General features: G+C 53.0%; 2 pseudogenes; both read right to left on the minus strand.

Moving 5' to 3' along the window:
* Positions 1-856: 856 nt before the first annotated feature.
* On the minus strand, positions 857-3429 carry LOC149361073 (uncharacterized; annotated as a pseudogene).
* A 16057-nt stretch (positions 3430-19486) lies between these two features.
* LOC149361074 (uncharacterized) lies at positions 19487-21624 on the minus strand (annotated as a pseudogene).
* Positions 21625-22208: the final 584 nt, after the last annotated feature.

Consider the following 22208-nt stretch of genomic DNA (forward strand, 5'->3'; position numbering starts at 1 on the left):
TTACCAACATGGCTTTGTGTTCTGTTAACTTGGTGGATGAAAACACCACCATGAGGACTACCTGCAATTGAAAACTGGACTGATGACATGAAATTGTGCTTTTTTTTTCTTCTTTGCAGGTACAGCATAATACTGTTGGCCTTGATGGACCACCAGTACCGTTTCCGGTACATTAATATTGAGCTTCAGGCCGCTGCCAGGACGCCAACGTGTACGGGCGGTCAAAGCTGTGCACCTTGATTGAAAGCGGTCACTTAAAATCACCTGTGGCAATGATTGGAGGTTCCGCGGTGACACCAGTAATACTGTGTGATCAGGTGTTCCCTTTGACATCAGCATTGCTCAAACCATTCTCAAGCGCATCTCCAGGGACCCCCGAAGGTACCTTCAACTATAACCTTTCAAAACAAGGCGCATAGTTGAAAATGCGTTCGGGAGACTGAAGGCTCGTTTCCGGTTTATTATGAAGCGGATGGAGTGCGAGCAGCCGAATGCCAAGAAAGCAATCAGGGCATCATGTGTTCTCCATAACATTTGTGAATCGTTCAGAGACACTGTGGAGCAGCAATGGGAGCAGGATGTACGTGCTTTTGATGCATTCTACCAGCAGCCTTCACACAACACCACTGTGTCCAGCGGGACCGGACATGAAGCTCGAGCTGCACTTGCAGAGTACTTCTGGCACCATGCTCAGCGTCCTACATGAGCATCATCAGTGATCAAGCATTGCACCGTGCAAGAAACAGTAGTGTGCATTTATGAACAACATGAACTGTGTGCAAAAAGTGGCAATGATCTTGCTCCTTGCGGCTGGTACAGAACAGAAAACATGTGCATTTCCATGTCCACACAACCTTTATTTTTTACACAATTCTTGCAAGCACGCCAGGAGCGCATTCTCACGTTCTGCAGCTTGTTCCTGCACTTGAATGTGTTTTTGCCGGTACTGCTCTTCCCCTTTGATATGCCTATCGATACTAAGGCGTAGCTGTCGCTGTTCCTGAACTAGCTGCGCAAGCAGGTTGTTGTTAACCTTTTGCCTCCTCCTTTGGTGGGGCCCTGGTAAGCTTGGGCTTCCAGCATTTTTTTGCGCAGGTTCCACTGTGTCGTTTTCAATTGTGTCACTGGCTGACAGAACAGTGTCACAGCAGTCAATGCCTGCTGAGGAACCCATGGTCGAGTCTTCAATTTCTTCATCTACGGTGGTGGCTTCATGTGGCTCCTTATTTCCACTTATGTGGCCGCTCTCCATCCGATGAATGATCTGAAATGAAAATAAAGTTTCATCACAGCATTATTTTGCGGGAGCAAGCTTGATCTTAATTATATACTGTCGAAAGGCCGAGATGTAGTGCTACATAATATTGCAACAAATAGTATTCATATTCACTTTCAATGTCCTTGGTCAATGTTGTACAATGCTAGAAGCTTGCACATAAACGTACTCCACGGCACCATGGATTTCTCACTAGTTAAAATTCCACTGCTAACATCTGTAATTCCTCACAAAAGGCAATTCAGAGGTACCATATATCTCGCTACAACATTCATACTATCCAAGATGTGCAAACTCACCTCTTCCACAGTAACGCAGTCGCTTTCCATCATTTCTTCCTGACTGTTCATCGGCAGGGAATTTAAAAATCTGTGAATGTCCCAATAATATGGCCAGGTGATTTGCCCCTGTCCGGTGCCTTTTTTTTTGTTGATGTCTCTGGAACAGCAAAGGTTACATAAAAATGAGCTAATTATGTCTGCACATAATTTATTTTCACTGTTATCTGCTTTTTGTATCCACAGCAATCAGCATGCCTGTCTAGAGCACTGTGCTGCAAAACAGTGAAATTTTTTACTGCTGCTCCATATATGACTGGTACAGTGCACTTGTCATTGCAAATGCTACGGCTACGTGCATTCGGCCTAGCCCCAGCAATCTCTCTTTAACCGAGTGCCTGTTCACTTTGTGCGACAGCGCGGTGTTCAAGCCTTCTAAGCAAACGTGCTGACAACTGTAGCCCACTACCCTCTGTAATGACCTGGGGCAGGAAGGGTCATGAAATAAAGAATGTGAAGTGAAAGCACATGACCGACGTAAGAGAAGTCAATACATCTGGCGCCAGCTAATCAGCCTGCGCAGCTGTACAAGTCCCCTCGGTAAGAAAATATCCGAAGTCAACCAGGACTGCCTTGTAGCAAAATAACCAGTGTTGTGGTGATCTGCACGGGCGCGCACCATGCAGCCGATAAAAAAGGAGCGGCCCACGGCGAACGTTATCCAACGCGGCGTTTACAACACGACGAAGCGTGCTTGCAGCACTGCATCGACTTTTTTCTTTTTGTACGCCGATGTAGCACTAAAATCGAATATTAGAATTATACTCACCTGTATTTGTTTGCCAGGTTTTCTATCTTTGTTTTGATTTCCTTGACAGTTTTGTAAATTCCAGCGTCGAGCAGCTTTTCAACGATCAGATGATACACTTTTAAATTGCGTTTCGCCCTTCTTAAGTCTTGCAGATGGTCTTCCCACACAGCTTAATAAGGGCGAACGTCTCACTCGGCGTCCAATGCGCCCTTTCCTTTCGTCAGAAGCCTGATAGCCAGCAGAGTCACGTACTCGCTGCCATACCACCGCATGTCCAAGAAAGACAAAGAACAGACGGAGGCGCTGCTAAGAATGGCGTACAAGACGGCACTCCACCTGCCAAGAAACACATCAAATGAAAAGCTGCTACAAATGGGCCTAAACAACACATTCGAAGAACTAACGGAAGCCCAGCTAAGTGCGCAAATAGCCAGGCTCCAGCAGACAGCCACCGGCCGCAAGCTCCTAAAGAGATTAGGGCACAATGTAGAAGGGATCGTAGATAGAACAGCTAGCATTCCAGACGAGGTCCGCCAGACACTGGACATCAGCCCTCTGCCGAGAAACATGGATCCCAACCTCCATGCCGCTAGAAGGCAGGCCAGGGCAGACTATGTGAAGCGGAACCTAGCCACAATGGAAAACACAGTATACACAGACGCGGCCCTCTATCCATGGGACCACAGGACCAGAAAGTTCCGAGTCGCGGCAGCAGTGGTAGATTACATGGGGGAACCAATTAGCAGCGCGACATTAAGAAACTGTACGGTAACGGAGGGGGAGGAAGCTGCCGTAGCTCTAGCGGCGGCCGAAGGGTACCGTAGGAACAAGTCTTTGATAATCCTGACAGACTCCAAAGCAGCATGCAGGAACTACATACAGGGCAAAATAAGCAAGGAAGCGCTGAAGATCCTCCTCGAAGCAAAGCTTCCAAATAAGACCTTAAGACACAGGATTTTCTGGATACCGGCACACACCGGGATAGAGGGTAACTCGAGGGTAGACAGCCTAGTTCGCGAGATCACGAGCCGAACGGGGCAGTCGGAAACCCTGGAGGACCCCATGACGGTGGAACCAACGTATGCAGAAATATTAAACTATCACAGAGGGCGGAGATTCAAATACCCACCACCGCACACATCATTAACACAGCACGAGGCGGTCTGCTGGCGGAGACTGCAAGCAGGGACTTTCCACAATTTATACATACTACATAAGATGTTCCCTACACAATACAGGGACACATGTCCGTGGTGCGGTGGTGGTGGTGGTGAAAACATTTATTCAGAACAGGAGGTGTTTGGATCGGCCCGTAAGGGACCGATCCTTACAAACACTAGGTGGAGGTCCCTAGTTTGGGACCCCAGTGGCGGTAGCCGCCGCCCGGGCGCGCCCGACTAAGGCTTGTTGGGCCTGTAAGTCGTGGCAGCCGAGCAGGGTCGCCTCCCAGTCCTCCCGGGTTGGGTTGGGGATAGGGGGAATGGCCGGGTTGGAGGGGCAGGCCCACACCATGTGATAGGTGTCCGAAGACACCGCACCACAGTGCGGGCAGTTGCCGCTAAAGGAGGGGTCAAAATGTTTTAGTGCTGCCGGGCACAGCAATGTATTGGTGAAGAGGCGGAGAAGAAGCCGCTCATCCGCCTTCTTGAGGCCTTTACATGGGCTAGGGTAAAGGCGATGGCTATCTTGAAAGTAGGTTGCGATATTTTTGAACGTATAAACCGGATTAAAATCGGGTTCCTGATCAGGTGGGGAGGAGAAAACAGCCCGGTGAGAGAGCGCGCGGGCGGCTGCGTCTGCTGCCTCGTTTCCTGCCAACCCCTGATGAGCAGGGGCCCATATGAGGTGACGGTGTGCGGGGTCCGTATCCCGTATGCAATTTTGGTATATTCGATAGGCTAGGAAGGGAGTGCTGCCTTGTTCGACGTTCCGACAGGCCCCTCGCGAGTCGGTAATTATGTATTTTGAATTGGAATGTGAGGCCGTGAGAGCAATCGCGACCTCTTCTGCTTGTGTTGCACTGCGGGCTCTGAAAGTGAGGCCGTTAACTGTGTTGCTGTTGTGAACTACCGCGGCCGTGTACCATCCCCCGTGGTGAGGGCCGGAGGCGTCCACGTAGTATACACCTGTTTTGTTGCCATAATATCGGGCTAGCGCTTCCGCTCGTGCCAGGCGCCGACCATTATGGTCTTCATGTGACATGTTTGCTGGAAGAGGCCGCACGTGGAGGGCACGTCTCCACAGTTCCGGGATGCGAAACCTGTCTTCCATTGGAGGGGTGTGTTGTATATGGAGTCGAGCAAGAAGGCGGCGACCCGACTCCGTTAGCGACAAACGCGTGTACTGGTTTGTAAGGTGCGCCTCCCGGAGCTCCCGGAAAGTATTCACCACCCCAAGGGCCATAAGCCGGCTGTTCGAAGTAGTGATGGGGAGGTCAAGGGCACGTTTAACAATTTTGCGAAGGATGACCTCAAGGGCATCCTCCTCTTGTTTCCGTAGGTGGAGATAAGGAGTCGAATAGAGAATTCGACTAGTTACGAAGGCGTTTGCCAGCCGCAAGGCATCCTTACTTCGTAACCCTCCGCGTTTGTTGGAAACCCGGCGGACCATGCGGCCCACCTGGTCCCCCACCTTACGGAGTTTGGCCAATGTAGTGTCTGGCCGCCTGTGTTTGTGGATGTAGAGTCCGAGTACCCGTATCTCATCACTTTCGCGTATGGGACCACTCTCGAGAGAAAGAGATATTTTAGTTGTGCACTTCTGTGAGGGGCGGAGGTGCACAAATTCCGATTTTTGTGGGGAACATTGAAGACCGCAGCGGCGGGCGTAGCGGTCTACTATCGTCGCCGCTGTTTGCAGGCTGGTTTCAATGTCTCCTGTGCTGCCCTGCGTGGCCCACAGAGTGATGTCATCGGCGTACAGGGCGTGCTGCACGCCGGCGACACCACTCAGCTGGGCCGGCAGGTGCATCATGGCCAGATTGAAGAGCAGCGGGGAAAGTACCGCGCCTTGAGGGGTTCCCCGCGTGCCGAGTACGTAAGGACCATGGTCTCTATCTTGAATTCGAATGTAGGATTGACGATTCATTAAAAATTGGCTTATGTATCGAAATGTGTTGAGGCCACAGTCGGTGTGACTTAGGTTAGTGAGTATGATCTCATGTGTTACATTGTCAAATGCCCCTTTAAGATCCAAGGCGAGTACGACCCGGTCATTATGGGGGCATTCGAGGGGGTCAAGGACTTCCCGATTGAGTTGCAGGAGGACATCCTGTGCGGATCTGTGTGGGCGGAATCCGAACATGGTGCTCGCAAAGACATGTTTGTATTCAAGATATGTAGATAACCGATCCCGCACCATCGTCTCCATTAGTTTGCCCACACATGAGGTGAGAGAGATGGGGCGGAGGTTATCTGTGTCAATTGGTTTGCCAGCTTTAGGAATAAAAGTGACCAAAGCCGTTTTCCATTCGATTGGCAGGGGGGTGTCCCCGCGCCAAATCGCATTGACGTATTCCAGGAGGGACTGGTATGCCAAGTCGGGCAGGTTCGTCAAAAGCTTGACGGTGACCTTATCCCGTCCTGGCGCAGTGCCCCGTTTCATTTTGGCGAGAGCCGCCCGCAGATCATGGAGCTGGAAAGGTTGATCCAGCTCCGTGTTCTCTCTGCCTGCATAAGAGTACGCAGATCCACGGGGGTCTTGGGCTGTACACAGATACTGGTCCCGAAGTTTCTGTGCCAGTTGAGTCGTGTTGCAGGAAAAGCGTGCATGGCTCGCTGCAAATGTTTTTGTGTTTCGGTTCGTGTTTGGGTTGGGTCGATTAGGGCTCGAAAGAGACGCCACGTGTTTCGGCTGGACATTTGTCGCGCGGCCGTGTTGCATCTATCTACCCAGTTGGAGTCGGCGAGTTGGGCCGCGTACTCTGCCGCTTTCTGGGTAAGCTCGGCAATTCGAGCTTTAAGCTTTCTATTGTGTTTCTGGCGTCGCCAACGGCGGACGAGGCTGCGACGGGCTTCCCAGAGGTGTAGAAGGTGGTTATCCACGTCCGTGACCGCCTCTGAGAGCTGGATGTGTGTTTCGTGCGGGGAAAGGTGTGCCAGCAGCTGTTGGGACCATGCTGTGTAGCCTTGCGCGGAAATGGGTGTATTATCAAGTGAGTTAAAATTTTGCCTGAATTTCGTCCAATCTGGGATACGGGCTTGTGTTCTAGGACGCTTGAGAGGGCGTGTGCGTAGTGTAGTGTTAATGATGCAGTGGTCGCTACCGAGGGTCTCCTCGGTGTTGAGCCAGTCTGCGTGTTGTATGTTGCGAGTGAAGGTTAAGTCCGGGCACGTATCCCGTGTCACGGAGTTTCCTAGCCGTGTTGGGTGGACGGGGTCCGTGTGGAGGGTGAGGCCCAACGTGGACGCAAGCTCCGCCAGCCTACGTCCGCGCGACTCCTCCTTGCGATACCCCCACAGCTGATTGGGAGCATTAAAGTCGCCCACAATCAGCAGGGGATCGCGGCCCGCTACTCTTAGCGCGCGGCTAAAGAGGTCCGCAAAAGTCACTCGCTTGAGTTTGGGAGCGCAGTACACGTTGAGTATATGCAACGGCGGGTCCCTGCGGCGGAGTGGTAGGATAGTCACCATTACATAGGAATACTCGAGCTTGAGGTCGAGATCCACTAGGTTGGCTGTGTAGTCTTTGTGAACGAGAAGACAAGACGCGGGGTCCTGTTGGAACGTCGTGTAATTTGAAATTGTGGCGCCCAGGCCTGGCTCTTGGAGGGCAACCACGGCTGGTAAGGACCCGAAAGTTTCAAGGTAGAGGCGGAAATTGGCCCGCTTAGTGCGGTCCTTAAAGCCTCTACAGTTCCACTGTGTTATTGAAGTTGACATGGCCGAATTGGAGATGGCGGAACTCCTTTGATTAAGGTGTCTCGCCATGATTTAAAATTCTTGGGGGGGAGGAGGAGGGATTGGCTGCCTCAGAGCCAGCTACTTGCGCCATCAAGGGGGTGATGATGGAAGGAGCGGGGCAGCTGTCCTCATTGTCCGAATCAATAATCAGACGGTTGAATTTTGAAGGACGGGATACGTCCCTAATGGGCCCCGTCCGACGGAGGAGGCGGGGGTTGTCCAAGATGTGTTTTGATACTACCGCGGGGACGGCAGATTTGACCTTGGTCAAGATTTGGTCCATGGCGGTCTCGATCATAGATCGTAATTTAGAGGTTAAGCGCTCCTCCATCGCGGAGATGGCTGTCACGAGGGCAGGCGAGATCTCCGCGTCGCTCTCCATTGCGTCCGAGTTCTGCGGGCTCGGAGCGGCGGACGCCAATTTTGATTCTAAATTTTGAATTTTGTTGAGCAAAAGCTCATTCTGTGCCCGGAGCACGTCGATCTGTTTTTTGTATTCCGCGTCGATTGCGGAGACGGTAACTGGGGAGGCGGGGGAATGGGAGGAGGAGGAGGCGATCTCAGCCCAGCTGCTCACCTGTTGTTTGCCGTGTTGAGACGCTGATGCCCGGGCGCCGGCAGCGCCATTTGTCTTGAGCGCAGGGAAGTGGCCAGCGTCCCTGCCGCTGGGCGATGGCGGTGGGGGCGTAGTCTTGTTCCCGGGCGGTGACTTCACCGAGGATGATGATGATGACGTTTTGTTGTCGATGCCGTCAGCCCCACGCGGCGTTCCGCCACCGGCACCTGAATTGGGATGACTGGGCTGCCGGCCAGGTCGCTGTTTTCCAGGGAACTCGGAGCGCCTAGCCTTGCGGCCGGGCACCTTGAGCTGCCTGAATTTCCCCGTGCATTCCCGGGAGTTGGTGGCGTGGGCTTGCCCACAGACTGCACAGGACGGAGTGCACTCATGCGGTGTCTCCACCCCGTCGACGGTCGACACCGCACTGCCACAAAGGCCACACTTTTGATCCGGGCAGGGGCATGTGTCCGCTCGGTGTCCCACGGTACCGCACCGCACGCAGGCCGGGACCGTTTTCTTATAGGCACGCACAAGGGTGACTTCTGAGTTGTAATGAACGTATCGCGGCACCACTTTGCCCACAAAGGTGAGCGCCGCGACGTCTGATTTTCCAAGCTTGCGGATATCGGCAAGCTCTCCAGCACGCCACTGGATCTTGTTTTGCAGAGACTCACTGGTCTCGTGCTTGGCCACGGTGATGACGCCGCGGCACACGTCACCAGTGTGCTTCAACTGGCCGTACATAGAGAGCTGGCCTTTCGGTGTTGTTAGTTCGAAGTCCCGCAATAGCTTGTCTGCGACGTGCGGCTCTCGGGTGCCTGCCACGATCAGGTTTTGCTCCCATGTGGGGAGCAGGCTGAGCGATGCTGCGGCCTTGGCGCCCAGGTAGGCCGCGAACGCTGCTCCCAGCTCACCATGTTGAAAGACATCCTTCAGAGCGACGGTCACCCGGGGCTTCAGGATGATAACGATGTCTTCGGGATGAAGCCGCGGAAGCCGCTTTGGTTTCCAAGCAGGTCCCTGGGGCCCACCGTGAAGCGCTGCAGCGCGCGCAGCAGCGCTGTGCCGTGTTGAGCGGCCTGGCGACGTGGCGTCCGCTTTCTTGGAGTTAGCGTTCCGCTTGCGGGAGCGGCGTTCCACTAGCTTGAATAACTTCAAGTTCTCGATGGGCGCAGAGTCCGGGCTATCAGGCGCTGGATTTGCTTGAACCTCGGACCAGGCCATGGCGTCCGGGTCGTAGCCACGTTGTAAGCTTGGCGAAGCCATCTTGCCGCGGGTGGGCGACTCACTCACGGCCGGGCGCCGGCGTAGACGTTAGGCCTAGGCGCGCCGCCACGATACCCAAGAGAAGATCGGCCCTAAATGGCCTAAATTTTGCCCCACCTGTGTGCGAGAGGTAGGCACAGGTAGCTGTCGTCTTCGGGAAGCCAGCCGCGGCTGTGTTGACGGGGTTGCGGTCGAAGATCCGTGGCTCTAGCCAAAACTTGGCGGAGCCGATGCACTGACGTCCTCTCGCTCCGCGCGCTCACAGCGCCCAGCAACCCCCACGCTATATCACATCACATGGGAATGCGAACGTAACAGAACATTTCACAAGCTAAATGACCCGAATGCGGAACAATGGGAGGGCCTGCTGACCAGCAGCGAGCTCACGGCCCAAAGGGCACTGGTGCAGCACGCCTGCGAAGCAGCAAGACTTAGCGGTGCCCTGGAATAGGGGCGCCGACCTTGTGAAGAGGCCGAAGACATGAAGACATCGGCCCACCGCTAAAACCTGATTTTTGGAGCATTAAATGTTTTTCACTCACTCACTCCTCTTGGGTCCGCTGCCGCAACCGTAGCCATATCGAGTACGAGCGAGAGCACGTGAAACGGCGATGAACAACAAAGACACAACAAATATGGTGGGCTGCGTCGCCGAAAAAGTGGTCTACATCCGAGCGAGAGAGCGAGAGTAAAAACTTTCCACAACAGCGTTTTCGTGCCGATAATTTCACGCCAAAAGTATATATTTTTGAGTAGAACTCAATAAAAAAAGGTTGCAACTTCTCTCGAGCGCAGATTTTTTTTTTCGTTGCTACCATCTGCTGTGTATCTGGTGTCCAGAGTATACTTATTTATTTATTTAGAAATACTGTCAACCCTCAGGTGGGGGTCATAACAGGGAGGGATGTTACATACACGTTCATACAAGATACAGCCAGATACAAAAAGAAATATGCACATGCACTACAGTGTCCTACGGATACAACACAAGATACGATATACAGACTGTAAGACATGTATTCAAATGTTCAACCAGCTGCCGCACGCACACAAACTAAAAAAAAAGGAAAAGGAGAAAAAAAGAGATAAGAAAAACACTTTACAATATCCACATGGCACAGTTTTAGTAAAGAACCTTGATTGTATTTGTAAATGATGCAGTATCAGAACTGCGAACAATTTCTGCAGGCAGCTTATTCCACAGCTCTATTGACTCTGGGAAGAACGAACAACGAAAGGCATTGGTTCGGGAAAAGTACGGTTGAATAGCTTCACTATGATTTAAGCGGGAGCTCAGTCTGCCTGGAGGTTTTAAATACAGACCTTTATTAATTTTTAGTTCGCCGTGAATTATTAGAAATAACGTTTTTACTCTCTGCTTCTTGCACCGATCTTCCAATAATTCAAGACCGCAAGACTTTAACATCGCCGAAACTGAGTCTGTCCTTCTATATTTCGAACAAATAAAGCGCGGCGCCCGGCGTTGCCCCTTCTCTATTTTGGCCCACATTACCTTTTGATGGGGCGCCCATGCTTCATTCATACATGCATACATTCGGTTCGAGATGGAATGCGAATGTGTTTCGTGAACTCATTCGATGGCGAATGTCATTCGAACCAAATGACATTAAATGTTCCCGTGTAGCAGCACATTATTAATGACATTAGGTGCGAATGTTATTCGGTTCGAATAACATTAAATTTGCTAGTGTGACAGGGTATTAGCTAGGCTATGCGAGGTTATGAATAGCGTGAGCGCAGCCACACGGCGCGGCGCACTGGCTACCCTCTGGAACGCGCGCCAGCGCCGGCGCGTCTGCCAGATCTAGGACGTCACGGTTCTGGAATGCGCAGCTGGTGGGTCTCCCCTCGCAGCGGCGGCGGCTGCGGCTCCGGCGTGCCAGCTGCGCAGCTGTGACGTCACACGCTCCTCGCGCATGCGCAGCTTGGCTCAGCCACTCACGCGAAACTGCTCATCCACGGCTAGTGTAGCTCACGCGACAAAATGAAATCAGATTGGTAAAACTGCCACACATGGTAGATTATATTGCTTTAGCTAGCAAGTGCTCTGATGAGTCAGCTTCATGAGTCAGCTTCTTCTCTTACTTGAGACACATGCCCCAATCACTGTCTACGACCCAAAACCTTTATTTGCCCAGTGAGTGCTTCTGTTTGTTTACCTGGGTGGTTTCGAAGTTTTCTAAGCTTTGGCTTTTCTTTGAGCTTATAAAAATTAGTGCACGCCTACTTTATTTATCGTACAAAGACCTTTATATCTTTCTGTGCTATGAATTGTCTAGATTATTGTGGTCCTTTGCACAGTCGCTTTTAGAATTGTTTATCATTTACCCTGTATTTTACATGTAATGCCCACCTGCTAAGGTCTCAACCAGAGACTGGCAGTATTTCAAATAAATAAATATCTCTACAAATAAACTTGGCTGCAGATACCGCCGTTCTCTTTCGTGACCAACCTTTAAAAGGTGCGGCAGATGATTAAGTCGCACTTCTGAAAGAGGCCCATTCGTTCATTATAAGAAATTATTAGAAACAGTAACTTATTGCCACAGATACTACCTGAAGCCTGAGGCAGTATGCTGTAAAAGCTACGTCAGACAAAACAAATAATGGTATTCACATTTTCGCCATTTCATTGAATGCGATCTTTGAAAAATTTCAATTAACTAGAAAGGATGAGTAGAGACACGAAACCACACCTTACCGAAGAGTTCTGCTTTATAGAGCTGGTGCATCGGAAACAGCAAAGGTAGGGTCCTACGACAACCCCTAATTTACCATAACAAGTCATGAAAAAACACTGTGCCGGGAATTCAGATGCACCTCGGATAAAAATCATAAGGTTTACTTTTGGGAGGAGGCAAGATCCATGCTGCAGCCTCCAACGAGGATGAAGGTGACCACATGCAGACATGCATCTGTGGACACTCGTTATTAGAGAGCGCAGCGATATAAAAAAGGAAAGAATGTGCCACAACAACGAATCTCCTTAGTAATTAAGACAGAAAAAAGAGAAAACTAGCCTATTTAACCCAAATCGGCTCCCCTAAACTAAAATTTCGGCTCGTCATCAAAACTACTCCTCTTATTACGAAGCTACCAAAACCTGTTCAAGCACCCAGTGAACCCAACAATAGTGAAGGCACCACGTAATAAATGCCAGTATGGATGACAGCATTCAGGAGGCAGTAATTCAACAAGGTGGCTCATGAAAGCGACGGAAGATGGAAGATCTGGAACTTCAGCTGCAACTTAGCTGCAGCTTCAGCTCCAATGCGACGGGACAATCTCTTGTCACAGTTGTTTTCTTTCGCGCTGCCCAAGCAGAATGACGGAGAAACAAAGAAAAGTTCACAAATTAGTGTTCAGTTTTTAACAAGGATTATCAAATGGTAGACAAACGTGCGCTGAAGATCCTGCACATACTGAAAGCATGAAAAGAGCGGCACATTCCTGTATTTTACGGCATTCCTTTTCTAAAAAGAAACAAAGAGGCGAACTGAATGGCCTTGCACAGAGTGGTTGTGCACCGTTTCAGTAGTGGCAAGCGTTGCAAGCGAATAACTCACCGAGTTATGCAATCTCAGCATTTGGCAGCTGGCCTGCAAGTACTCTCGTTGCCGCCCACTTCTGTACTAATTGAGGAATCTTATACTGTGCTAAATCGCCGCATTAAAGTTTCCGTTCAACTGGTTTCGCAACAGGCATGCAGTATATATTGCCACCGTCCGACCAATCAGTGGCGCCGTACCGCGGCCGAACTGTTTAAGGAGGGACTTGCCAAGCCTTGGGCATTCGAGGTGACCGAAGATCGTCGTCTTCCTCGCTCGAGCTGCCTGCTGGCTGGCAAGCCCACCTCGTCTAATTAGAACCTGGGCTATTTCTTCACCCGTTTGTCGGTGACATATTTGGTGGAGCCGCTGGGTAACGTCCCATGTACTCGGATTGCGAGGACACTCTCGACACCTGTTCTCCACGCGTGGACACAACACCCGTCCACAAAGCGAGCCGCCGTCTGCGAGGCCTACAACCAGAGTTCAGCCAACTGACAGCGCCGGTAAGGGCGGTAAGAGCAATGACCTCAACCGTGGCTAACCAGACGACTCAGCATTCCGGGAATGCCCCGCCATTCGTCCTTCACGCACCTCGGACGCCGCCGCCGTTCCACGGGGACAGGTTAGAGGACGTAGAAGACTGGTTGGCCAGCTTTGACCGAGTGGTGGGCTTCAACGAATGGGACGGCGAGCGCAAATTGCGCAATGTTTACTTTGCGCTGCAGGACTCAGCCAAAACATGGTTTGAAAATCACGAAGCCTCCTTTACCACCTGGGAAGTGTTTCGTCGAGAACTCCTAGCGACGTTTACCACCAGCGAACGAAAAGAAAAGGCTGAACGCGCTCTGCACTCGAGGTCCCAGCAGTCTAACGAGAGCGTCGCGATGTTCGTCGAGGACATGACGCGTCTGTTCAATCGGGCCGACCCTGTTATGCCAGAGGCGAAGAAGGTGCGCCACTTAATGCGCGGCGTAAAAGAACAGCTATTTGCCGGACTTGTCCGTGACCCGCCAAGAACAGTGGCCGACTTCACAAGGGAGGCAACGAGTATTGAGCGCTCTCTGCAGGAACGGGGCGCGCACTACGGACGTGAGGCTACTGTAGCAGCCGCTTCCCAGTACACGCCTACGTCGCTGCCCGCCCAGGAGCTTCGGGAGCTTGTAAGAAGCGTTGTGCGCGAGGAATTGGCGAAACTTCGCTTGGAAGCTCCACAGGCCAGTGTCGCTGCCGTAACGGACGTAGTCCGTGACGAAATCCGACGAGCTGTGCAGCCGCCCCCAGCTCCACACCCGGCGCCCTCTGTTATGACGTACAGCGAGGCACTACGAAGTCCTGGGCCAGCGATGCAAGCCTTTTGCCCCGTCGTTCCCATGCCAGTGCCATCACTGCAGTACCCGAGCGCAGCAGTACCATCTGTGCCGCAGGAGTACAGGCCCCGCATGAGCAAAGCGCACGTGTGGCGTACGCCAAACAATCGGCCGCTCTGTTATCACTGCGGGGAGCCCGGCCACATCCTCCGCCACTGCCCCTACCGCAGAATGGGTTTAAGAGGGTTTTCACCTGACGCACCTCGACCGCGCTACGGTGAAAGGCCACGGGATATCGAGCTGTACCTGGCTGATAACGTGCAGTCCTCGACCCCGCAGTGGCGCCAGTCCAGATCGCCATCCCCAAGGCGGTTCTCTTTGCCCGGCCGCCCATCGACCTCTGGCCAGTTCAGAGGTGCGTCCCCTCGTCGGGAAAACTGAAGACGGCGTCCTCCGGGGGTAGGGCCGCTGCTACTGGACCGTGTCAAGAGCCTCCATTCGAAGATTCGCCGCGACGCTCCGACAGACGACGACCTGACCCGACGACCTCAACGACGCGCTGCGACCGACTGGTTTCTGCCGAAATTCCGGTATCCGCTGACAACCACGACGTTACTGCACTGGTAGATACCGGCGCCGATTTTTCTGTAATGAGCAGTCGGTTAGCCACGGCCCTGAGGAAGGTACTGACCCCTTGGTCTGGGCCGCAGATCCGGACAGCTGGTGGCCACGTCGTAACTCCGATCGGTGTTTGCACTTCGCGAATCCAGATCCGCGTAGTTACTTTCCCTGGTTGCTTTGCTGTGTTACCGGATTGCTCCAAGGACCTCATACTCGGCTTGGATTTTCTTCAAGAGTACGGTGCCGTTATCAATCTACAGGAGCTCATCGTGTCGTTTTCCACCCAAGGCCCTGTCGACGACGATACCGAGCCACGCAGGGCTAAGCTATGCGTCTGTGCCGACCAGGTAGCAATCCCGTCAAGAGCCAGCATGTTTGTTACCGTAGAGTGCGATAACAGCCCCAGCACTCGTGGCATCGCTGAAACCAACATCTCGCTGCTCCTTGGTCGGCAAGTCTGTGTTGCTCGCGGAATTATTGAATTGAACAGTGGGCGAACGGAACTTCTGGTGACCAATTTTGGTTCTGAACCTCAGTGTTTGCCTGGCAAAACAGCTATTGCGTATTTCGAAGAACTTTGTGAATTCGCAGGACAGCACGCGTTGTCCGAAATCCCGGCATCAGTGGAGGCACCGACCACTCCCATAAAAACCGACGTCAACCCGAACCTCCCGTCTCATCAGAAACGCTGCCTGGAGAGCATTATCGACTCTTTCCGCGACTGTTTTGCCTCGACCTCTAAAGTTAGGCAGACTCCGCTCACAAAGCATCGCATTATTGTTGACGCAAACCAGCGACCGTTATACCCGCCGCCTTATCGGGTCTCTTCGAAGGAACGTGACGCTATTCGCCGACAAGTTCAAGAAATGCTCCAGGACGACGTGATACAGCCGTCGACGAGCCCTTGGGCATCGCCTGTTGTTCTTGTGTGCGAAAAAGGATGGCACCCTACGGTTCTGTGTTGATTACAGGCGTCTCCACAAAGTCACCAAAAAGGACGTTTATCCTCTGCCGCGGATTGATGACTCCCTGGACAGGCTGCGCCACGCCACGTATTTCTCGTCACTAGATTTACGTAGTGGCTATTGGCAGATCGAGGTGGACGAGCGCGACCGGGAAAAGACCGCCTTTATTACACCGGATGGTCTGTACGAATTCCGGGTGCTCCCTTTCGGACTGTGCTCGGCTCCTGCCACCTTCCAGAGAATGATGGACACCGTGCTTGCCGACCTAAAATGGCAGTCCTGCCTCGTCTACCTGGATGACGTTGTCATCTTCTCCGCTACGTTCGAAGAGCACTAGAGGCGCCGGCGCGCCGTGTTCGCCGCCATTCGTTCAGCCGGTCTTTCCCTCAAGCCCGAAAAGTGTCACTTCGCTTTCCAGGAGTTGAAGTTTCTGGGCCACATCGTGAGCGCTAAGGGGGTAAGCCCTGATCCGGATAAGACAGCCGCGGTCGCTGCTTTTCCCATGCCAACCGATAAGCGAAGTGTGCGCCGCTTTCTGGGCCTCTGCGCCTATTATCGGAGTTTTGTGCGGAACTTCTCCCAGATTGCTGAGCCTCTCATCCGCCTCACAAAAGATGCCGAACCGTTCTTCTGGGGCCAGGAGCAACAACAGGCCTTCGAAGACCTCCGCAGTCGTCTGCAAAGTACGCCCATCCTTGGCCACTTCGACGAGTCAGCCGACACTGAACTGCACACAGACGCCAGCAACATCGGCCTCGGTGCGGTCCTTGTGCAGTGGCAGGATGGTCTCGAACGCGTAATGGCATACGCAAGCCGCACCTTGTCACGCTCGGAGGCGAACTATTCCACTACTGAAAAAGAATGCCTGGCAATTGTGTGGGCAGTGACCAAATTTCGTCCATATTTATACGGCCGCCCGTTTCGAGTTGTCAGTGATCACCATTCGCTGTGTTGGCTAGCGAACCTGAAAGATCCCTCGGGGCGGCTTGCACGCTGGAGCCTTCGTCTTCAAGAGTTCGATGTCACCATCGTTTATAAGTCCGGTAGGAAGCACAGTAATGCCGACTGTCTGTCTCGTGCCCCTGTCGAGGACAACCGAGCTGATCCCGACGACGATTCTGTGTTTCTCGGCTCCATCTCCACGTCCGTCCTCACTCAACACCAAAGAGACGACAGTGAACTCCGGCCTCTCATTGAGTATCTTGAAGGAAGCGCAGAGTCGCCCCCGCAACTCTTCTCACGTGGTCTGTCGTCATTCTGTTTGCGCGATGGCGTTCTGTATAAGAAAAACTACCGCCCGACCGAAGCTGTCTATCTGCTCGTCGTACCTGCGGCTTTGCGCGAAGAAGTCCTGCAGGCGTGCCATGATGACCCATCTCCTGGTCACCTGGGTTTTTCTCGCACTTTGGCGCGGATACGCCAAAAGTACTACTGGCCCAGGGTTGCGGCAGTTGTACAGCGTTACGTCCGAACTTGCCGCGAGTGCCAACGTCGCAAGACGCCCCCGACTAAGCCTGCCGGACTACTACAGCCCATTGATCCGCCACAAGACCCCTTCCACCAAGTCGGCATGGACTTACTCGGCCCCTTTCCGCAGTCCTCGCTGGGTAACCGCTACATTGTGGTGGCCACCGACTACCTCAGCCGGTACTGTGAAACTAAAGCTCTTCCCCGTGGTACCGCTGACGAAATTGCGAACTTTTTCGCTCAAAACATTGTGCTTCGTCATGGTGCCCCTCTCGTCGTTATAACTGACAGGGGAACGGCGTTCACCTCGGCCCTCACACAGGAGGTTATGCGCCTTAGCGGCACGACTCACCGAAAAACAACCGCTTACCACCCTCAAACGAACGGACTCACCGAACGGCTCAACAAGACGATCGCCGACATGATCTCCATGTATGTTGACGCAGACCACCGAAACTGGGATGCCATACTCCCTTACGTCACTTTCGCCTATAACACTGCACTACAGGAAACGACGCGTTTCACTCCGTTTTGTTTAGTGCATGGTCGACCACCATGCTGGATGCAATGTTGCTTCCAACTAGTACTACCTCAACTGTTGTGGGTGCTGACCACTTCGTTCGTCACGCCGAGGCCGCCCGCCAACTCGCTCGACAGCGCATCCGGCACCAGCAAGCCCACGACGCTCGCCGCTATAACCTCCGCCACAGAGCTGTTAGTTACCAGCCCGGCGAACAAGTCTGGGTTTGGAGCCCAATCCGCATGCGTGGACGCTCCGAAAAGCTTCTGCGCCGATATTTCGGCCCCTACGAAGTACTCCGCCAAGTAAGTGAGGTGAACTATGAGGTCCTTCCCCAAAGAACAGTTCGCTCCTCCAGACGGCCGACCTCCGAAGTTGTCCATGTCGCACGGATGAAGCCATACCACGCCCGCTAGCGCTACAGGCATGTCTACACCTGCCTCCGGACACATGCAGCGTCCCTTCTCTTCGTGCTGCCCATTGCTGCGGCACCGAGTCGGTGCCCTTCACAGAGGGGGAGCAATGCCACCGTCCGACCAATCAGTGGCGCCGTACCGCGGCAGAACTGTTTAAGGAGGGACTTGCCAAGCCTTGGGCATTCGAGGTGACCGAAGATCGTCGTCTTCCTCGCTCGAGCTGCCTGCTGGCTGGCACGCCCACCTCGTCTAATTAGAACCTGGGCTATTTCTTCACCCGTTTGTCGGTGACAATATACTGTACTCGGCGACAGCTTTCTGTGTTTACGAAGTAGAAAATAGAGCCCGAAGCAAGCGCCCGCTTCCAAAAGTTCGCTGTCCGCACGCGCTCACAAGCCAAGGACCCATCACAAGCCTGTGAGCCGGCGCGAGAGCTCGTAGCTTCCGCCGCATATTCACTCATTCGGACGCAGCAACGTCACAGAAACCTGCACCCGAGACTAGACAGAGTAATCTTACCTGCAAAACGCCCTCCGTCTCCAAATCACCGGACCGGACCACTGACGCAGACATCGGCTCAATACCTGCTACACCATTAACACATAACCACATAAGGACGCGCAGTAACAAGGTCTAGCCACTGCGATTTCAAACTTGAAACTGAGCACCGACCTTCTTTGCGACGACCTAGAACAAAGGGCGCACTCAGTGGAGGAAGCTTCGTCCGCCGCCACTGGCCCGGTTCGCCACGTACAGCGCGTTTACAGGGGTACGCGGACCTATACACTTTTGTGATTATATATACGCTCACGGCCCAACATACACTCCATAACGCACAATGTATAATGGAAATGCATAACCAGGCCTGGGGTGCGGCCTGATCTCGGTGACCAGAAACAACAATGTATTCCCTAACCAAAACAGGATTTGGCCACCCTGCTATAGTACTTGGCCGCAACCTTCTATGAACAAACCAATTAACCCTCAGCCCTTAGTCCCCAGCGGCTGCGGAGCAACTGGCAAATTGGCGGTCAGACCTGTGACGCAGAAAAAGGGGGCTACAAATCAATGGCTCCGGACAGGCCGCCATTGTAAACTGAACCTGTCAACGTTTAACGCTAGGACCTTATCCAGTGAAGATAGCTTAGAAACGCTCTTCGAGGAATTAGCGCGTGTTAAATGTGATGCCATAGGACTCAGTGAGGTTAGGAGGACATGTGAGGCATATACAGTATTAAATGGCGGTCATGTATAATGCTGTCACGGATTAGAGGACAGATGAGAACTACGTGTGGGATTCCTCATGATTCAGGATATAGCTAGGAACATAAAGGGGTTTTATAGTATTAACGACAGGATGACACCTATTGTAATTAGGCTTAAGAGAGGTGCAGGCTTAAGATGGTGCAGGCCTACGCTCCTACATCACCAAGATGACCAGATCGGTCGAAGCTTCTATGAAGACGTGGAATAGGCAATGAACAAAGTAGTAGTAGTAGTTGTACAATACCTTTAATCGGCCATAATTTACAGGCCGAGAATATCGACCACCTGGGCAACCAGAAGTCACTGTTCTTGCTCCCCTTCAGCGCCAAGCCAGTCGAGCCAGGTGGTGATGGACGAAGAAGGGGGGGGGGTAGAAATGACGAAGGAGGTGGGGGGTAGAAACCCGACTGCTGAGCAGCCGGGCAATAGAAGAGGCAATGGGTCAGGTCCGCATAGATACCGGGGCAGTTGGGACAGGAAGGGTCCGATCGATAGCGATAGAGAAAGAGGCGAGACGGGGTGATGATTGCATTCCTTTGGATATGCCGAAGAAGGCGAGTCTCCGGCACAGTGGGTGATGGATGAGGGGGAGGGTAAAGGCTTTTGTCGAGGCGGAGCTCGAGGTAGGCCTCTTTTGTGAGGCGGTGAAGTGTGAGTGTCCCGCCGTCCTCCGAGGGCTTGGGCCAGGCGATCAACGGTGCCCGGAAAAGTGTGTCGCGGGCGAGCTGATGGGCCAGCTCATTGCTGTCAATCCCTGAATGCCCAGGGACCCAGCGGAGGAAAACGATGGAAGGCTGCAATCCCGAGACCGCGCGTTCGACCTCCTGTTGGAGAGAAGGGGTTAGGGTGCGTTTCTGTATGTGGTGTTAGAGGCTTGTGAGTCTGAATAGACTGTGTACTCTTGAAGAGACGGAATGAAGGAAAATGACTGGAGAGCATGCGCAATGGCGAGGACCTCGAGGGACAATGCATCCGGAGGGCGCAGATACGGCCCGCTGGTGTGGGTTTCAGGACGGGGAGCTGGAGATGGTACAGGGCGTAGCCGCAGGAACCTCGAGGATCCACGAAGGAGGCATGCGTGTAGGCTAAACCTGAGTATCAAAGGGAGCGGAATGGTGCTGCGCGGCCGCATGGCTACGGCCGGCGTGCAGGACGGGGGACATGTTGGTCGGGAGGGGGAGAATACGAAGATTGGGAGCCGGGGTTGCAATAGGAGAGGTAAACGGGGTGATGGGAATGGGCGAGATACCCGCTTGAGTCAGTAACCACTGACCTTGACAGGTAACGGCAAGCCGGGCAAGCGGCGAGTCACGATGGAAAGAGAGAAGAGAACGAAGAGGATGAAGGATGCCGGTGGCTAAGATCTTAGTGGTAGAGGCAGTGATAGGTAGGTTGAGAGCTGCCTTGTAGAGGCCCACGGCAGTCTCGAGAGTGTTAAGTTGAGTCAGATTGAAGAAAACGTAGGGTGCAAAGTACAAGACCTTGTTGAGTGCCCGCGCGTGGGCAACAGGGCACGCATGAACCTTGTGGAGATGTGAGCGCCCAGTGACCACGCGCCGCAAGAGGTGAGTTACCGAGTGGCAGGTGACCACAGCGTGGGGGAGGGCTTCCATGTCCTTGGCCGCATGCAAAGGAAAGGCAAGAACTTTGCACTGCGTGACGACAGGAGTGGGAGAGCCAGAAAGGTGGAGAGAGACGAAGTGGTTGTGTGAGCGCTGGTATGAGGAATGGTTGAGAAGGAGAAGCTCGAAGTTTTGAGGAGCAGGAAAGAGACCAGCGGTGGTGAGAAAGGAGTCGATGAGATCTCGTCCACGTTGTAGGGTGTCCTGTACTTGACTGGGAGAGCCCGACGAACACCAGAGAGTGATGTCATCGGCGTAAAATATATGATGCAGGTCGGGAATTTCAGCTAGCTGGGAGGCGAGAGAGGCCATAGCAAGATTGAAAAGGGTAGGAGAGAGAACAGCACCTTGAGGAGTGCCACGGGTGAGGTGGTGGGGGTCGGAAGGTTGGGTGTCTACTCGAAAGCGAGCCACTAGTTTAGAGAGGAATGAGCGGATATAAGAGTACATGCGGGAGCCGCAGTCTAGGGAGGCGAGTTGGGAAAGGATGTGGTCGTGGCAAACACCTTCGAAGGCCTTGCGAATATCGACGATCACAAGTGCGTGAATTTGAGTGGAGGTAGGTGACAGAAAGGTGTGCTGGAGAATCAAAAACATGTCCTCTGCACAGACACGGCATCGGAAGCCGATGAGAGAATGGCGGAAGAACTTCCTCGCCTCGAGAAAATTAGAGAGACGAGTGAGGTTTATTCGCTTAAGGGTCTTACCAACACACGATGTCAGGGAGATTGGGCGGAGGTTAGAGATAGAAGGAGGTTTGCCCGGCTTTGGAATCATAGAAATGAGGGAGGAGGTCCAGGAGCTTGGCAGGCAGCCGCTGTTCCAGGCCTCATTGTATGCTTGAAGGAGGAATTCTTTGGCGCAGTCAGGAAAGTTGCGAAGTGTGGTGTATATAGTGGCATCCTCACCGGGAACCGAGCGTGTAGCGTTAGCAGCCAGAGCCAATTCGAGCTCTCGGAGAGTGAAGGAGTGGTCCAGATGGGGGTTAGGTCCGCACGAGCACACCGGGTAGGAGGGTGCCAGAGTGGACGGGAAGTAGAGAGAGGCGAGCTGATCAAAAACATCGGAGGGAGTCCTCTGAGTGAGGGCTTCAGATAGAGTGGGAGCAAGTGCAGTCTTAATGCCAAGGAGGGATTTGAAGAGAGGCCATGTGGATCGCGAATGCATAGCAGAGTTAAGACGGTCACAAAGAGCACTCCAACGAGAGTTCTCGAGTGAGGCGCAGTGGGCGACGATCTCGGCCCGCAGAGCAGTGATCCGGAAGGATAGTTTGGCATTGTGGGGTCGGGTCCGAAAGGAGCGTCGAAGACGTTTACGGCGACGCCATAAACGGAGAAGGTTGGGATCTGGCTCTGGGACTG

This window comes from Amblyomma mixtum, chromosome 2 (genome assembly GCF_055824585.1).
Source record: "Amblyomma mixtum isolate Tamu chromosome 2, ASM5582458v1, whole genome shotgun sequence".
Lineage (NCBI taxonomy): Eukaryota > Metazoa > Arthropoda > Arachnida > Ixodida > Ixodidae > Amblyomma > Amblyomma mixtum.